The sequence below is a fragment of the Eubalaena glacialis genome, chromosome 2 (assembly GCF_028564815.1).
Source record: "Eubalaena glacialis isolate mEubGla1 chromosome 2, mEubGla1.1.hap2.+ XY, whole genome shotgun sequence".
Taxonomy (NCBI): Eukaryota; Metazoa; Chordata; class Mammalia; order Artiodactyla; family Balaenidae; genus Eubalaena; species Eubalaena glacialis.
The window spans coordinates 53,481,543-53,497,988 of NC_083717.1; the positions used below are offsets into that span (position 1 = coordinate 53,481,543).

Below are 16,446 nucleotides of genomic sequence, written 5' to 3' on the forward strand. Positions count from 1 at the left end.
GGGCACAAACCGTGTTGGTCTTCAAAGACAGGTGTTTTGGGGGGGCTCTTCTCTCAGGTGTCTGACTTAAGAGCTGGGGTGCCTGTTGTGGGGTAGAAACCCTTGGCTCCTCAGGGAGAAGCGTCAGATTTTGGGTTCCCTCCTGATTATGGGTTGCATTGCTGTGGGTGAGCTTTATGGTGAGATTGTGTCTCAGCCTTTCCCACTTACTTTGACATGATTTCCCTCTTGTTTGCCTGATGTGAAGGGTAGCTCTGCCGATTTTTAGGGTTTTTTTCAGAAGAAATTGTTCCACATTTAGCTAAAGGTTCTGTGTCTCCATGGGAGGAGGTGAGTTCAGGACATTCTCATATCACCATCTTGAACCAGAACCCCCAATGGTAATATAAATAGTAGGGTATCAACACAACGAGAGAAAACAAATGTGAACAGAGATATACAACCTCCTGGGATATGACAAAGAGGTACTGCGGTGTAGTGGAGAAAGGGTGGTCTTTTAAAATGAATGGTGCTAGTTCAATTTGACATTCATATTGAAAGAAACTTGCTTCCAACTTCACACCACTCAAAAATCAATTCCACATGAATCGTACATGAAAAGGCACAAAGAAAAAGACTGATAGATTAAACTATATTAAAATTTAGAACTTTTGTTTATCAAAAACCAAAGAGCGGGAAAAATATTTGCAAAAATTTTATCTGTCAAAGGCCTTATGTTAAAAAAATATAACATATCTTAAAAATCAATAGGAAAAAATCAGCAACAGTTTTAAACAGGTGTTTCACCATAAATGGAATCCAAATGGGCAGTAAAGGTTTGATAAGATTCTTTGTGGCACTTGTCATCAGGGAAATAAACATGAAACCACCATGAGAGACTACTCTATAGCCTGAGAATGGCTTAAATTGAAAAGACTGGCAATTTCAAGCATTGTTAAGGATGTGAATCAATTGGAACTCTTATATATTTATTGGAGTGTAAGTTAATGTAACTGCTTTGAGAAACTGCTTGATATTATCTACTAAAATTGAAGATCCATATACTCTATGACCCAATACTTTCAATACTAGGTACATACTCAGTAAAAATGGGTGCACTTGTGCCCCAAAAGACAGGTACAAGTATATTCCTAACAGCATTATTCATAATAGACAAAATCTGGTGACAAATATCCATCCATAATAGGTCAAATATATAAATTATGGTATATTCATACCATCAAATACCATACAGTAATGAAAAGTAATGAATGATCCCTCCATGTAATAGCATGCAAAAATCTCCTAAACAAATGCCAGGCACAAAACTGTATTTATTGTGTGATGCCATTTTTTAAAAAGTTCAAAAACAGGCAAAAGTAACACACAATTTTAGAAGTGACCATAGTGGCTTATTCCTAGAAATAAAATGCGTATTTTGTGAATTCGTCATGTTGCATAATAAATTAAGGTAGCATTTCTATTATACCTAGTCTGAAAAAGTCATTTAGAATGAGGCACTAGGGAGAGCACTCAATTTGCAGAGAAAAATTTAGGTTTTAGTACAGACTTTTCTTCCATAATTAACCTCAGAAACTTGAACACATTACTTACTTTCTCTATATTTTCACTACCTCCTCTGTAAAAATGAAAGGCATACCTGTCCTACAGCTTGCTAGAGGATCAAATGCAATGTTATATATGACACATATAAAGCAAAATATAAATGTGAAGACATTACTATGAAACTCAGAGCACTCATTCATATTCATAGACCATTTTATCTTAGATTATTTAGTGATTTTCATAGCTAAAACTCTGGGGTTTTAGTATTCAAAATGATGAAATATATTTGATATAGAATATGGGTCATCAAGAGTGTCTTCTGTTCATGCATAATTTTGCATGTTGTCCAATCACCAAAAAGTCACAGTCATGTTTAGCAAGGAAAGAGCAGCCCCGGCATGGACCCTCTTTGAAGGGCTCTGAACATCTGGGTTCTTCTGTTGTAACCCTGAAGACTTGCTCTCATGTGTCCAACATGTCACAATTCTGTCACCGTCCATGGGCTACACCACTTATGCTAATTTAAATCAGCGAAAAGGAAGGAAAAAAACCCTATATTTTTATTTTTCACAGAAACCAACATTTTATTTGGAGTTATTCTCAGTTGTAAAATGTCAATTCTATCAAGTAATCATCCAGGAGTTAGTAATATTTTGAGTCTGACTGGAGCTCATTCTCCACCTGTATATAGTATAACTACAATTCTGAACCCTCAATATAAATGCCACAAAAATGACTAAATGGGTTATAAAATATTTATCTTATGAATGAAAATACATATTTTATTTAATGACTACTTCTGTAAAATTTATACTACTTCCTGTCTGATAAATATTTAAATAAATATAAACAAATGTTTAAATAAATATATTTATTTGATAAATATTTAAATAAAATTTAAAATACATATTTAAATAAATTTTTTAAAATCTGGGAGAAATTTGCAAATTCCCAAACACCTTATAGATATTCAAGAAATACTAAAAATAGGAGAAAATAAAGGACTTGGGAAAGTTTTGATCAGATCCAAAGCAGCAGCTTGGTTTTCTATGTGTGTTTTTAGTATATATTTGGTCACATTTCTCAGAAGTTTGCATCTTTTAAAATGTGAATAAAAGATGCCTGTATTGATCTGTTTATGTTACTCATCTATTTAAAGGAGAAGCATTCTTGGCTTTCAAATACTCATTTGTTGGAATTGGACAAACACGTAGGTCAATTAAGAATTGTGATGAAAGTGATGCACAGTATATAGATGAAATCTTACTTCTGGAGTAAAGATGATCAATATTAAATGAGAATTTGTATGAGAATTTGGAGCCTACCTCAATATTTTTGGTGGAACAGAGAAGGTATAAAAATAAATAAACAAATAAATGCAACAAAGGCATAAAGCCAACAATGAAATAAAGCACCCATGGACTTTATATAGTTTCTCACTGGAAACATGTTTAAGTGGTCAGAATAAGGCAGGAGTCTCTAAGTAAAACTTCTTATAGATCACCCTACTGTATTATTTTATTATATCTCTTTATGAAAGTAAGCTGGTGCTGGATCTCAAAGTCTACTAGCAGGGGTATTTGTAAATGCTTCCATTCCTCCCAAAATTCTACATAAGCCCACTGATGTAAAGCTGCATTTAAAAAATAATGTTATTTGTAATATTTGTAAATTCTTAATTTTTCAAACACTACACATATGTGGGCAACGGTTCATTCCTTGGCAGGCACAAGAGGACAAGATTCACGTGACAAAGAGTGGTTGCATCCATGTTCTAACTCATGGCTCTTTTTGCTTGGAGAGTCTATCTTTGATGTTCCTTCAAAAAACCAGCCATTTGTTTACTTCTTATTGGAAATAATTATACATATCTATAATCATGTAGAAGCCATGAAGTACTCCGCTAGAAATTGTAGTGATTTCCACGAAATTGTAAATGTGTGGGTTTTAGTAGCAAGTGTTTTAAATGTGAGTTTGCTGGTCAGTCCCCTGCTGAACTGAAGGACATCACCAACCCCATGCTGTAAAGGAAGTATAGTTCTGAAATTAGGATCGGTTTAGTACTAAGGAACAGATTTGGAGGAATGAACACAACAATATACCAATTAGAATTTCATTCTTCTCTTAGCACTTGATTAAGCTTCCAGTTACTAATTCATTTTCTCTTGGGGGACTTTCATGCACTCTCCTCCATTACTGAGAATAGTAATGCCTTTTGATTAAAAAAAGATGTTGTACAAGGAATTAGCTGAGAGGAATGTCTACATTAAGTCATCAAATTACTTTCTGAGACATTCTTTGAGGAGTAAAAAGTTATAATGTGCAAATAAAAATAATACAGTTTGGGAGAAAGCAGGCTGCCGCCCACATTTCCACGGGCTACTCCTGTCCTGAGTCAAAACAGTGTCCTTGGATCAGTCCCCAAGTCTTTCCTTGGCTCTGGCTCTGACCACAAGCACCAGTGCCCATATCTGGGGCATAATCGATACGATTATTTTTTAACCATGAGTCTTTACAATTCTAAGACCATCTACCTCCTTAGATCCTTTGTTTTGGGGGGCAAAGGAGGAGAAGCAGCAACAAAGTCAAGTAGGAAGAGGCAGTGGAGGACTGAGGGCCTTTCTCCACCTTATGTCATCCAAAAACGCTTGCTGTGACAGAGCTCTGTCCTGGTGTTGCTCAGCTAAGACTGACATTGCCCCATCTACAGCAGAGTTCAGATTTTTGCTTCCTGGAAATTGTTCTATACCTTATTTTTAATTTAGTTTCATTTTGGAAGAAAATCATTTTAGTCTGATTCACAGCCTTATTTTTTCTGTTGAAAATTGTGTTGTTCAAAAGTTGTACAGAGTAGTCTTATCCCTATCAAAATAAAAATTCTGGGGCTTCCCTGGTGGCACAGTGGTTGAGAATCTGCCTGCTAATGCAGGGGACACGGGTTCGAGCCCTGGTCTGGGAAGATCCCACATGCCACAGAGCAGCTGGGCCCGTGAGCCACAATTACTGAGCCTGCGCGTCTGGAGCCTGTGCTCCGCAACAAAAGAGGCGGCGATAGTGAGAGGCCCGCACACCGCGATGAAGAGTGGCCCCCACTTGCCACAACTAGAGAAAGCCCTCGCATAGAAACGAAGACCCAACATGGCCATAAATAAAAATAAATAAACAAATACTTCAAAAAAAAAAAAAAAAGAAAGGATTTCTTGTCAATTTTACAGTACAAATTTCTGGATATATTTTTTTAAAAAAATTCTGCAAAGATTTCAAAATGCAAACAATTTCATAGTTCCAAAACATTTTTTTCTCAGTTAAGGAGATAAATACTTAGCTTCCTAAATTATCTTATCAAAAAGTAATATGGGAGTATATAACAAATCGTTATCTCAGTTACCAAGTTGAGGTACAGAAGATGCTGTATTTGGAAGGTTCTGAGAAGTGTGGCACATCCATAGAAGCAATTCAACAACTGGCACTTATCATTAATATTGTCATTTTCATTATTGAAAAACATGGGCCTTTTCACACACACACACTCACACACATGTGCCTAAGTAAGAGGCTTTTGTACATAACAGAATTACCTAATAAAGAGCTGGATCAGACAATCACAACCACAGGATAAAATAGTATGCAATAAGGTACTAATAATGCAGTAGTAACAGCAAAGCTAAAGGAGATAAATAAAAGAAGGATTGAGGCTGATACAGTGGCCAGTTAGGCTGCATGAGAGCATTTTAAGTTGCTTTAGTTAACAGTGCTATAGAAACTACAAAGAATCTAAGAAAGGCATAACTGTGGCCCCAGTGACTAAGCCTTCAGGGCCGTTACAAAGACGAAGAGTGTCTTTGCCTGAGAGTAACATGCTATTAATAATCACATGGGGCACGCAAACATCATGTTTGTCCATGAAACTAAATATTTATTTAATTAAATTTTATTTAGTACTTGAGACCTCACAACTTTAACAGACATCATTGTCACTGAAAATTCAGGAATAGGAATATAATAAAACCATCAAGTATTTTAAAGTGTTGGAGGGTTTTGAATAATTTTGAATCAAATATTGGTAATGGAATAATTTTCATATACACATTCTAAAATAAATGTCATTTAAAATTAAGTATTGCCTCTCAGAACTTTAGTAAAGGTCAAGATTTTGTCTTTCACTCTGATTTTTCAGTTGAAAAATTACCTCACCCAAGAATCCTCTATGATTTATTAATATATTTGAATAAATAGGTTCAAGGACCTGAAAGCCTCAGTGGAGTAAGAAAGAGTAAAACGTGACTGGAGAGACATCCTCTTCTAGAAATGGCAGTCTAGATAACCCTAAGCAACCCTTTTGCAGAATAGAACTAGCAAAGTTGTGTAGATAATAGATGTTTGAAAATCTGCCTGAAAGTATCAGACACCAACAAGATAGTAAAGAACAAGGTCAATCCAGAGGAGGAGAGTGGCTCATAGAGATCACCCTGGAAAAGAGTAAATATACCAATTATTATTAGACATTGATAAACTTATTCCAAGAATCCAACCTAGTCATAACATTTAAAAATCAATGTAATTCACTTCATAATAGAGAAAATGAAAAAATATATATGATTTTTTCATATATATATATGAAAAATATCTGAGGAAACATAAAAGGGAATTTAATCTGAAAGGAATCCTTCTTAAAAAAATTAGTGACAAACTTTATATTTAGATTACATATTTTCTTTAAGATGAGGAGTAAAAAAAAAAAGATTTTCACTCTTTTCACTTCTATTTAACATTGTGCAGTGAGGCAAGAATATAAAATTAAAATACTAGAAAATAAGAAATAAAACTGTCATAATTAGATTATATTGCTGAAATATAGAAAATCCAAAATATCTAGAGATACATTAGAACTAATAAGTGTATTAAAAAATTTGTTGAACACAAGATAAAACCAGCTTTCATTTCTATGTATCAGCAATAAACAATCTAGAAAAAAATTCCTTGTAATAGAGTAAAAATGTCAAGTACCCAACAATCAGCATAGCAAAAGATGTACAAAGACTTCATGTGGAAACTATAAAACATTACTGATATGAATTTCAGAAGACCTAAATAAGTGGAGAAATAAGCCATGATCATGAATTGGAAAGATTCAACATTATAAAAGAGTAATTCTAACCAAAGTACTCTAGAGTTCAATACAATTCCAATCAAAACCCCACTGGGGTTGTGTGTATGTACGGGACTTGAGAATTGATTCTAAAAAGTTCAAGAAAGGGAGGAGGATTCTGAGAAGATGGCAGAGTACAAAGCACCAGAAATCTGTCTCCCCACCTAGATACAATTAAACAGAATCTGTCTGATATAATTACTTTGGAACCCTGGAGTCTACTGAAGGCTTGAAATTTCTAGGGAAAGGCTTGGAAGGTAAATTTGTTAATTTTGGTCAGTTCAGCTGTTAGCACGGTAGTAGCTACCAATTCCCCAGCCCTTGGTCCCATGGCAAGCAGATGTGCATATGTCCTTGGAGCAGCTTGCACACAGCTTGCAGGAGCCTGGATGGGCAAATAGGACCTTATCCTCCAAATATTGAGGGTAGGTACTTTGATCACTGATTGCATCTGATCACAGAGCTGTAGACAAAGAGGTAGAGGCCATTGTTTTTGCACTGCCCCCCATTTGTACAAGCTCCTCCTCCTCTGGCTGAAGTGACTTCCAGGGGATTGAAAGGGTCAGTGACATTTTTGCTTCCTTGGTTTTTCTCTTTTATTTCCCTTCTGTGAGCCAGGCATTGAAGAGTAGGACATTCAAAAGTAACCACATACACTGAAAAACTTAGAAAGCAACTGCACATGCCTAAGGAAAGACACAGACTCAGAAAGACCTGAGAAGGTATTAAGTTTACACCTCAGGCTGATCCTTGGCACAGGGATATCCTAAAACAATACAAAGCAAAAATGAAAACAAAAAAAGCAAACCTTGGAGGAGGGGGAGAATTTATTTTCCAGAAGTACTACATTGTCATATTCAAATGTCCAATTTTCAACAAAAAATTGCAAACCATACAAAGAAACAGGAAAGTGTGGCCTACTTAAGGGGAAAAAAAATACAACAGAAATTGTACCTGAAAAAGAACTGAGAAAGAATTTACTAGACAAAGACTAAAACTTCTGACCTTAAAAAGTTAAAGAAAACATGAATGAATAAAAAGGAATTATCAATAAAGATATAGAAAACCTGAAAAGGGACTAAAATGAATTTCAAAGCTAAAAAGTACAATAACTGAAATGCAAAAATTATTAGAAGGATTTAAAAGGCAGAGTTGAGCAGGCAGAAGAAAGAATCAGCAAACTTGAAGATAAAACAATGGAAATTGTCATGTCTGTGGAAGAGAAAGAAAAAAGATTTAAGAAAAGTGAACAGAGCCTAAGGAACCTGTGAGACACATTGAAGCAGAACAACACATGCATCATGGGAGTCCCAGAAGGAGCAGAGGCAGAGAAAGGGGCAGAGAGAATATCTGAAGAAATAATGGCTGAAGACTTCCCAAATCGGGTGAAATACATGACTATAAGTCTCCAAAAAGCTCAAGTAGGATTAATTCCAAGAGACCCCACCAAACTTTCTAATTACATTGTCAAAAGCCAAAGATAAAGAGAATTTTGACAGCAGTAAGAGAGAAGCAAATCATCACATATAAAGGATCTTCAATAAAATTATCAGCAGATTTTTCATGAGAAATTTTGGAGGCCAGATGACAGTGGGCTGATATATTCAAAGTGCCAAAAGAAAAAAAACTGTCAAACATTAATCCCTTACCCTGAAAAACTGCCCTTCAAAAGTGAGGGAGAAATTAAGAGATACCTGGATAAATATGTAGGCTGAAATGAAATATTACTTGAAGCTGTATGAGGAAATAAAGATATGAAAAAGGAAATAAAGCTTTCTGTAATACAAACTACTATATATAAAAAAGATAAATAACAAGGACCTACTGTATAGCACAGGGAACTATATTCAATATCTTGTAGTAAACTATAATGGAAAAGAATCTGAAAAACAAAAGGTATCTGTTAAAGGTACCTATATGGATCATTATAAAAGGTAGTAATATTGTAACAATTAGTGTAACTCCACTTTTTGTTTTCTACATAATTTAAGAGAGTAATGTATTAAAAATTAATTCATTGATGCTTTTGAAAACACGATTTATAAAAATGTTATTTTATGACATTATCTGAAAGGTGTGGGAATAGATCTGTTAAATGAACACAGTTTTGGTATGTTATTGAAGTTAAGCTGTTATAAATTCAAATTAGAATGTTATAAAGTTATATTAAATGTGATGCCCATGGTAACTACAAAGAAAAGAGCTGAAGAATATACAAAAAAGGAAAGAGAAAGGATTTTATTTTTTGTTTTTTTGGTCTTTGTTGCTGTGTGCAGGATTTCTCTAGTTGCGGTGAGTGGGGGCTACTCTTTGTTGCGGTGCGTAGGCTTCAAGAGTTGCAGGACGCAAGCTCAGTAGCTGTGGTGCGTGGGCTTAGTTACTCTGTGGCATGTAGAATTTTCCCAGAGCAGGGATTGAACCTGTGTCTGCTGCATTGGCAGGTGGATTCTTAACAACTGCGCCACCTGGGAAGTCCAGAAAGGATTTTAAATGCTTCACTTAAAAAATCAGTTAAACACAAAAGAGAAGAGTAATGCAGGAAATGATGAATAAAAAGTTATAAGGTGTATGCAAAACAAATAGCAAAATGAGAGAAATAAGTCCCTCCTTAAAAGGCATTACTTTAAGTGTAAATGTATTAAACTCTCACTCAAAGACAAAGATTGGCAGAATGAATAGAAAATATAATCCAACTATATGCTGTCTATAAGAGACTCATTTTAGATACAAAGATACAAATAAGTTGAAAGTAAAAGGATGGAAAAGATATTCCACACAAATAGTAACCAAAAGCGAATAGGAGTGGCTATGCTAATATTAGAGATTATAGGCTTTAAATTAAAAAAAGTTACAAAAGCCAAAGAAGGATATTATATAATAATAAAAGGTGAAATAGAATCAGAAGGTATAACAATTATAAAAACTTTTGAATCTAATAATAGACCCTCAAAGTATATGAAGAAACATTGACAGCATTAAAAGGAAAAATATAGTTCTACAAAAATGGAGATTTTAGTACCCCACTTTCAGTAATGAATAGAACAACTAGACAGAAGATAAGTAAGGAAATGCTTATCTTCCTTACACAAGGACAGCCCTTTCAACAAACAATGCTGGAAAGTTGGATATCTACATGCAAAAGAATGAAGTTGGATCCTTACTTAACATGATATACAGAAATTTACTCAAAATGGATCCATGACCTAAATGTAAGATCCAAATCTATAACATTTTAAAAAAATATGGTAAAATCTTCACAGTATTGGACTTGTCAATAATTTCTTGGATATGAAACCAAAGACATAGCCCACACACAAAAAAACAGGCAAATTTAGCTTCATGAATAATCAACAAAATTTGTACATCAAGACAATATCAACAGGCAACTTACAGAATGGGAGAAAATATTTGCAAATCATATATCCATAGGGAGTTAATATTCAGAATATATGGTGAATACTTAAAACTCAACAATAAAAAATAAACAACTTCATTCAACTTAATTTCAAAATATCTGGTTGAAATAAATATGCATGTGTACAAGGTAATATATAACGATCTTCATAACAATGTTATTTGAAATAGCTAAAAACTGAAAAAAAGTTAATTCACTTGAAGTGTATACATAAATTTGTGGTAAAGTGGACTGATATAACAGTGAAAATGAACAAACCACAGCTATATGCAAGAAGGTGGGAAAATGTAAAAACTTTAAAAAAAATTTCCAATATGTTATTTTTTTAATTGAAGTATAGTTGATATATAATATTACATTAGTTTTAGGTGTACAACTTAGTGATTCAGTATATTTACAGATTATACTCCATTAAAAGTTATTACAAAATAATGACTTAATTCCCTGTGCTGTACATATATCCTTGTTGTTTATTTTATACATAGTAGTTTGTATCTCTTAATCCTATGCCATTGTCTGGAACCTCCGCCTTCCCTCTCCACACTGGTAACCACTAGTTTGTTTTCTATATCTGTGACTCTCTGTTTCTCTATATACATTTGTCTGTATGATTATTTTAGATTCCACATATAAGTGATATCATACAGTGTTTGTCTTTCTCTGTCTGACTTATTTCACTAGCATAATACTCTCTAGGTCCATCCATGTTGTTGCATGTTGCCCTTCTTTGTATGTTTTGTAGAATTCCCCTGTGAAGAAGTCTGGTCCTGGACTTTTGTTTGCTGGGAGTTTTTTTTGTTTTTTGGTTTGTTTGTTTCTAATGAGTTCAATTTCACTTCTAGTGATTGGTCTGTTCAAATTATCAGTTTCTTCTTGATTCAGTCATGGCAGGTTGTATGTTTCTAGAAATTTATCTATTTTTATTCTAGGTTGTCCAATTTGTTGGATATAACTGTTTATAGTATTCTCTTAGGATTTTTTGTAACTCTGAGGTATCGATTGTTATTTCTCCTCTTTCATTTCATATTTTGTTCATTTAAGATCTCTCTCTTTTCTTCTTGGTGAGCCTGGCTAAAGTTTATCAATTTTACTTATTTTTTCAAAAAAAATAAAAATAGCTCTTGGTTCTATTGATATTTTTATTTTAATTTTTGGTCTCTTATTTATTTATATTTTATTATTTGTTTTTTTCAGGGGTTTTCTCTTACTCTTTCAATGGAGAGTAAGTAGTTCCTCTGTCTATTTATTTTGCTTAACTTTCTGTGCCTCTATGAATTTAGGTGAAACTGTTACTTATTGCTGTCTTGAAGAGGTTGTTCTTATGTTGGAGTGTCCCTATACATACTGCGTGTGCCCAGTGCCTTTTGGTGGAAGAGCTGGATATAACAGGGATGCAAGTCATGTCTTTCCTCAGGGTGTGCTGACAGCTATCATCTTGGTGGGGGGTGGGGCTGGAAATGGAGGGGTTAGAGCTGCAGCCAGGTTTAAAGCAATAATTCCCCTCTGCTCAGTGGCCATGAGCACTCTAGCAGGGGCAGGGTCTGATCCCAAGCTGCTGGAGCAGAAACCCTGAGGAAAAATGTTAAAATAATTTTGAATGAAAGTAAGCAGACATCAAATGATATATATTGTAAGATATCAATTAAATAAAAATTAAAAATAATCAAAACTGTAGTATTTAGAGATGCAAAATCCAGAAAATTATTACCACAGAAGTCAGGGTATATGTTACACTGGGATGGAAAAGATAAAGGTAATGACTGGGGAAGGATAGGATGGATGTCAGGAGAGTGGCTGGCAATGAACTATTTTTGGACAATTCCAATTCTTATAATAGCCAAGTGGCTCCCATCATTCCAAGTGTCCCACAGAAAAAAACTATAAACTCTTGAGAAAATCTAAAATTTATGAAGGCACAAGAAAACCAAAAGAAGGTAGATACTAGGGAGTCATCATCAATACTCAAAATAAGAGAATAGCACTTGATGAATTCCTTCACCCTTTAAAAAACAATTTTTTTTAACTTTTAGTCTGAAGACAGGCTCAGACTATACTATGTAGAGCAGCTAAAACTCAGATAGAAAACTATTTGAGCATATTACTGGCTTGAAGAACTAAAGAGAGACTTCAGGATAACCACATCCACTGGTAATTGAGAAATGACAGCCCAGAAATGAGAGAATCAAAGAGAAAAAAATCCCAAATTCTGTGTATAATCCTTGCCCATATTTCTTGCTGATCCTGGAACCAAACATGTATGGGCAGATTCCAAGTAGCCCCACTAAGAATGAAAGGACTTGACTGTAATTTAAATTCTCACTCACTAAGGGAAAATAGAGTTTTGTAGTTTGCATCTCATAAGGTTAATTTCAGACTCAAACAAACAAACAAACAAAAAACATTCTTTGGAGAAATATAAAAGAATTCAGTGTCTCTAACATGATATCATTCACAAAGTCCAGGTTATAATCCATAACAATCAAAGAAACAAAAAAATGTGCCCAACTCTCAAATCAAAAGAAACAATGGTGACAAATGACAAAATGATTCAGATGTTGAAATTATCAAACAAGGATTTTAAAGCAGCTGTAATAACTAAGTTCAAGGGCATGAAGGAAAACATACAATGAGTGAAAATTTAGGAAAATACCAGAGAAATAGAAAATCTGATAAAAGAATCAAATGAAATTGTATAGCTGAAAAATATAGTATCAAAATTTTTTAAATTAAAATTTACTGAACAGAAGAATGTAGATCAAAGATGGAGAAGGAAGGCAGGTCGGTAGAAATTATTCGATCTGAAGAATATACAGAAAAATAAAATAAAATAAACAAGCCCTTGGAACCTGGGACACAATAACAAAACATTTAGTATATATGTAATTGAAGTTCCACAGTAGAGGGAAGAATAAGGTTGAAAAAATTTTGCATGGCCAAAAATTTCCAAATTTAGTAGAAAACATGAATTTACATATTCAAGAATCTCAGAAAAATCTCAAACAGTAAGATTACAAAAAACATCAAACCTAGGCACATTATAGTCAAACTATTGAAAACCAAACACGCAAAGAAAATTTAAAAAGCTGCCAGAGAGAAATGACATAAAGCATATAGGAGAACAATGATCCAAATTAACAGTGACTTCACAATAGGAATAACAGAAGCCAGAAGATAGTGGGACTTCTTTCAAGAGTTGGAAGAAGAAAAACAATCTTTAAAGAATTGAAAGGAAAAAAAAACTCCTGTGAACCCAGATTCTTATATTCAACAAAAGTATATTTCATAAATGAAGTGAAGTTATTTTCAGATTTAAAAAAATAGAGATAATTGCATCAATAAATTCTGCACTACAAGAAATGTTAAAGGAAATTCTTCAGTAAGAGAAATGATTCTAACTTAGAACTCAGATCTTCAGGAAGAAAGAAAAAGTATCAGAAATGGTAAATATATGAATAAATACAAAAGACTATTGTTTATTTCTTAATTTTTTGAAGTGCATATCACCACTTAAAAGCAACATTATATTATTTTTTGTGAGTTATGTGATATCTATAAATGTAGTATGTACAATGACTGTAGCATAAACAATGGGGGTTGACAAATGGACATATGCAGTTACAGGGATTCTTCATCTTATGTGAAATCATACAATATTAAACTTATGAGGACGGTGAGAAATTAAGAATATTTTAATATTCCATGGGTCATTAAAAATGCAGAGAAGTTATACTGAAAAACCAACAGATATACAAAAGTGGAATTAAAATATATTTAATCCAAAAGAGGGCAGAAAAGGGAGGACAAAGAAGCAAAACAACAACAGCAACAAGCAAAAGAGGGGACAAAAAGTAAAATGGCAGGTCTAAATCCATTACATAAATAATTGATGGAATTTTAATAGAATAAACACTCCAAGAATAAGACATAAAATGTCATAATGGATAAAATTAAAGAAGAAGTTGCACAAAAATAGAGCATATCCTAGATCATTAAACAAGTCTCAATAATTTAAAAGTATTGAATCATACTGATCACATTAAATTAAATTATAAATTAATGACTAAAAGCTTTCTGAAAAATCTCCCAAGCATTTGGAAATTAACAACATACTTCTGTATAATTCACAGGTCAAAAAAGAAACCACAAGGAAAATTAGAAAATATTTTAAACTGAACGATAATGAAAATACAATATATCAAAAATTGTGGGGTAAAGTTAAAGCAGTGCTTCGAGGAAAATGTATAACTTTAAATGCTTCTATTAGATAAGAAAGAGGGTCTAAATTTATGTCCCAAGATTTTACCTTACGGAGCTAGCTAAAACAGAATAAAGCAAAACAAAACACAGTAAGTGCGAAGGAAGCAAAAAGACAGCAATAAATATAAGAGCAGAAATAAATGAAGTAGAAAATGAATAAAATAGAAAAATTAAATCAAAACTTGTTTCTTACCAAAGATCAATATTGATTGCTGAAGCCATAGTTGAACAAGAAAGCAAGAAAATAAGTTACCACTATGTCTTGACAGATGTGTTCTTTATGATAAATTGTTGAATTAAATATTTCTGTTTTGTACATTTTCTGTATATGATTATATTTCACAATAAAATATTTTAAAAATATAAAAAATAAATAATTATACATATACACAAAGCTACTTACATGAGGATGTACATGGTGATCTTGCTAAAAGTACAAAATGTGGGAAGTCTTTTACACATTGCCCAGCTTCAACTGCTGTCAGCTCATGGCCATTCTTGTTACATCCCTGCCCTCACTCACTTAATTCCCTCCTCCTCCCACCCAGAATTACTTTTAAGCAGATATGATACTCTTTTATTGATAAATAATTCCATTAGTTTTCAACACATATATTGTCAAATGAAAATAAGCAAGTTTTACAACAATGCTTATACTGTGATGCTATTTTTAAAGGTATATGTGTTTACATACTGATTTCAATTTGTTGGCTGCACATAGAAAGAGTCCTGGAAACTTAAACAAGTCAGGATATAAGCATATTTTGCCTCTCAAAAGGCAAGTAGAGAGTGGTTTTCTTGCTGGAAAGAAAACATAGAGCATATCCTAGATGGTTAAACAAGTCTCAATAATTTAAAAGAAAGAAAGAAACCAAGTTTCTTTCTTCACACTCTGTTTGCTGCCCCCAGACACACACATTGTGCCTCTTGATAGCCATCTCAGCCTATACTAAAAAATAAGAATGCAAATCCAACTACAGATAACCAGATATTTTGGCAACAAGGAAAGGAGATATCCATGTCTGCTTAAACATACACACACACACACACACACCAGAAATAGTTTATTGTAGATGAGTAAACACGTAAATGAGTAAGAGGTCTAAAAAGAACACAGACAACATGTCCAATGTAAAAGTTCAACATGCCTGGAGCACATACCATAGGTAGGGCTCAGAAAAAGTAACTAAGGAAGGTGTGGAAATAAAAACCATGGTCCTCTCTTTGCAGCAGCAGCTGCTGCAAGAATGACGACCATTCTCAGCAACCAGACAGTTGATATCTCACAAAATGTCAACATTGCTCTGAAGGAAAACCCAGATTTTATGAAGAATCCCAGAGGAAACCTGCAGAGGAGCTCCAATCACATCAATGTGAAGCTCAGCTTCCTTGGGAAGAAAAACAAGCAGCTCTGGGTTGATGAATGGTAGGGAAAAGGAAAGAAAATGGCTACTGTTTGCACTATCTATTGTGATGGGGCCTCCATTACAGGATGAGGTCTGCCTGCACTCACTTTCCCAACAATGTTGTTATTAGGAGAGAAGATGTCTCGTTGACATCCACAATTTCTTGGGTGAAAATATATCTGCAGGGTTTGAATGAAGTCAGGTGTTGCTTGCTTGATGTTTCAAGCCCAGAAAAATGAATTAACTTTCTAAAGAAAGGATATTGAATGTGTATCAAATTCAGCTGCATTGATTTATCAAACCATGAAAGTTAAAAATAAAGAATATCAGAAATTTTGGAATGGTACCTATTTCTGTAAGAAAGCATGCTGATGGATAAGATACAGGAGTTGTTCAGCTATACGAACAAGATACTGGATTTACCTAAGAACTGTTTGTGATATTTTTTTAAACACAATAAAATTATTTTATTGATCAAAGAAGTACCTGATACATATTCCTTCTATTTTCTAGCTTTATTGATATGTAATCGACATATATAATTGTGTGAGTTTGTGTGTAACATGTTGATTTGATACACTTATATATAGGAAAATGATCACCACCTCAGAATTAGCTAGCACCTGTATCATGTCACATAATTACCATTTCCTCTTCGTGGTGGGAACATTTAA

The 16,446-nt window shown here is 33.7% G+C and overlaps 1 pseudogene; it reads left to right on the forward strand.

Annotated features, from left to right (window-relative positions):
- Nucleotides 1–15,613: 15,613 nt before the first annotated feature.
- Nucleotides 15,614–16,144, forward strand: LOC133084598 (large ribosomal subunit protein uL6-like; annotated as a pseudogene).
- Nucleotides 16,145–16,446: the final 302 nt, after the last annotated feature.